Genomic DNA, 3,650 nt, shown 5'->3' with positions numbered 1-3,650 from the left:
TTCATTCCTGGGTGCCTGGCTGCATCCTCCATTGGCCTGGAGGTCCTGTATGAATTCCTGAACTAAGAAAGTTTCCAGACTCTGATTTTACTTCCTAGACAACTGCTCTTCCCTCCATGTTGTCAGCTTCTTCTCCTCACTCTTTCTGTACTTTGTTTAAGCTGGATGCTTTCTTAATCTACAGCATTGACTGCCATCTTAAAGTTGGATATTTACTGGCTTTGGAGATTTCTTCTCTGGCTTTTCTCCCATCCACATATAATCAATATACCGAGGTGATGATTCTGAGGGACTGCTCAAAGGAGAGGGAGGGTTCCAGGACTTTGAGGTTCATAATGAATTGCCTGCCCTCCGCCTGCCTGTATCACTTCCCCTGAAACACAAAAACCTTTATTCCTAGCAGGCAAGCTAGGCCTGACAATTAATTAATGATCATAAAAAGTGCATTATAAACTCCTGAAATTCTCATAATAAAACTCATCACCCTATACAGTTAGTATGTCATGGGGTCTGCTTAAATCCAACATAAATCCAACATAACTCAAATACCATGGCAGTGCAGATTACTATTATAGTCAAGCTGATTCTGGTCCATGGTGACACAGAATAGAACCAAGAGCTGAACTACAAACCTGAAGGAATACTTTACAGATTATTTAAGGAATGGAACCTTAATGATAGGGGAGAAGAATGGGTTGTAGCATTGCCCAATCATGTTTTGACATGAGAGGTTGAACAAGGGAGTTTTCACCAATCAGGATAGGAGTAAGTTCCTAGGCCTGGGAAGAGAAACTTAATTTGACACTGCCAGCAAGATAGAGAAGTTGCCCTTGGGATATCTGGACTCTGACAACTATTTCCATATAATAGAAGCAGTTCAGCTATTGGGAAGTCCCCAGCTCCCACTGGGTCCTGGGACCTTGGATTTAGTTTCTATGATTAAATGGAGTTTGAAAATGAAATGGTAATTCTTAGAATTGGTTTCTTTTGATTATTCTCAACAAATAGTATTAATAAAATATGTCTTTAACAAAAGGTGTGTTCAATCAAAACAACCCTGAGATTCCACTTTATACCAGTCAGAATGGCTAAAATCAAAAACTCAGCAACAGATGAGTGACAGCAGATACTGGCGAGGATGTGGAAAAGAGGAATATCCTCCCTTGCTGGTGGGAATGCTCACTGGTACAACCATTCCAGAAATCAGTTTGGTGGTTCCTCAGAAAATTAGACATCGTTTTCCTGGAGGATACAGCAATGCCACTCCTAGGCATATATGTTATATGGTCCAGAAGACCCTCCAACATGTAATAATGGCACATGCTCTACTATGTTCATAGCAGCCTTATTTATACTTGTCAGGAGCTAAAAAGAACCTAGATTTCCCTCAACAGAGAAATCGATACAGAAAATGTTGTACATTTACACAATGGAATAGTACTCAGCTATTAAAAATGATGAAATCATGAAATTCTTAGGAAAATGGATAGAACTAGAAAATATCATCCTGACTGAGGTAGCCCAATCACAAAAGAATGCACATGGTATGCACTCACTGATATGTGCACAATAGCCTAAAAGCTGCAAATAATGAGGATATTATTCGGCCCTTCTTAGGAGAACAAAATACTCACTGGAGCAAATATGGAGATACTATAAAGCAGAGAATAAAGGAAATGTCACCCAGACACTGTCCAACCTGAGGATTCATCCCATATACAGTTACCAAACAGACACTATTGTGGATGCCAAGAAGCGCGTAGCTGACAGGAGTCTGATAGCTGTCTACTGAGAGGCTTTGCCAGAGTCTTACAAATATAGAGGCAGATGTTAACAGTCAACCATTAGACTGAGCACAGGGTCTCTAATAGAGGAAGTAGAGAAAGGACTGAAGGAGTTGAAGGGGTTTGCAACCCCATAAAAAGAACAACAATATCAACCAACAAGATGCCTCTCCCCCAGAACTCCCAGGAAATAAGCCATCAACAAAGGAGTACACATGGCTCCAGATGCATATGTGGCAGAGGATGGCCATGTCATGCATCAGTGGAAGAATGAAGGCTCCGTAGATTCCCCAGTATAGGGAAATGGAGAGCAAAGAGGTGGGAGTTAATGGGTGGGTGGAGGAACACCCTCATAGAAGCAGGGAGGGCAATCATGGAATAGGGGATTTACGGGAGAGGGGGGGAGACAGGAAAGGGGATAACATGTGAAATTTAATTAAAGAAAATATGCAATAGAAAAAATTAAAAAACAAACAACAACAACAAAAAAAAAAACATAAAGAAAACGAAAGGTGTGTTCATAGGGAAGGCATCATTACTTCTTTGGGTTCCCAGCAGCACCAGTGCAGGGTTTCTGGCCCTAAACTCCTCAGCCTCCACAATGGCACCCACAACAACAAATCCATTTTACGAAACCATAGGTAGAAGTATCAGCATCAGGATCCTGATCACAAATGTGATGATCATCATCTTCAGACTGGTCGGGCTGACAGAAAATGCCATTGTGTTCTGGCTCCTGCACTTCTGCTTGCGCAGGAATGCCTTCTCAGTCTACATCCTAAACTTGGCCCTGGCTGACTTCCTCTTCCTCCTCTGTCACATCGTAGCTTCCAAACAGAATCTTCTCAAGTTTTCCTTCCCCAACATTATCTTCCTCCAGTGCACTTACACCTTCAGGGTGGTTCTCTACATCGCGGGCCTGAGCATGCTCAGTGCCATCAGCACTGAGCGCTGCCTGTCTGTCCTGTGCCCCATCTGGTATCACCGTCGCCACCCATAACACATCAACTCTCATGTGTGCTGTGACTGGGTCCTGTCCCTGTTGATCTCCATTTTGAGGAATTATTTCTGCGGTTCCTTAGATATCAAATATGTAAATTTCAATGGGTGTCGGCCATCAAACTTCTTTACTACCACATACCTGATGTTTTTGTTTGTGGTCCTCTGTGTGTCCAGCCTGGCTTTGCTGGCCAGGTGTTCTGTGGCACTGGGCGGATGAAATTTACAAATTGTACCTGACCATCATGCTGACCGTTTTGGTTTTTCTCCTCTGTGGGTTGCCCTATGGCATCTACTATTTCCTGTTACACTGGATTATGAATGATTTTACGGTATTTGATTTTAGTCTTTATCTGGCATCAGAAGTCCTGACTGCTATTAACAGCTGTGCCAACCCCATCATTTACTTCTTCGTGGGCTCCTTCAGGCATCGGTTGAAGCACCAGACCCTCAAAAAGGTTCTCCAGAGGGCACTGCAGGACACTCCTGAGACAGCTGAAAACATGGTGGAGATGTCAAGAAGCAAAGCAGAGCCATGATGAAGAGCCTCTGCCTGGACCTCAGAGGTGGCTTTGGAGTGAGCACTGCCCTGCTGCACTTGACCACTGTCCACTCTCCTCACAGCTGAATGACTTGACACTACTCTGTGGTCCAGCAACATCTTCAACAGCTCTCCACTGACTTAGTTTTTCTTCCTCTCCTGAGTAAAAGCATTAATCAGAAAGTATCATGTCTGCATCCTTCCTGACATTAATCAAATTCTCATGCTAACTTCCTCTGAAGCTTTCTTGCTGTTTCTTTGCAACTTTTGTTGCCATGGAAATAGCCCAGGTCCAGAACCATGACTCTCTTGTCTGCGATTGTTCT

At 43.2% G+C, this 3,650-nt stretch overlaps 1 pseudogene; it reads left to right on the top strand.

Annotated features, from left to right (window-relative positions):
• The first annotated feature begins 2,343 nt into the window (after window positions 1-2,343).
• LOC110315823 lies at window positions 2,344-3,322 on the top strand (annotated as a pseudogene).
• The last annotated feature ends 328 nt before the right edge of the window (window positions 3,323-3,650 follow it).

Source organism: Mus pahari, unplaced genomic scaffold (genome assembly GCF_900095145.1).
Source record: "Mus pahari unplaced genomic scaffold, PAHARI_EIJ_v1.1 scaffold_10692_1, whole genome shotgun sequence".
In the NCBI taxonomy this organism is placed as follows: Eukaryota; Metazoa; Chordata; class Mammalia; order Rodentia; family Muridae; genus Mus; species Mus pahari.
Note: the sequence above shows the minus strand (reverse complement) of the source record. Positions and strands in the feature narration are given on the sequence as shown.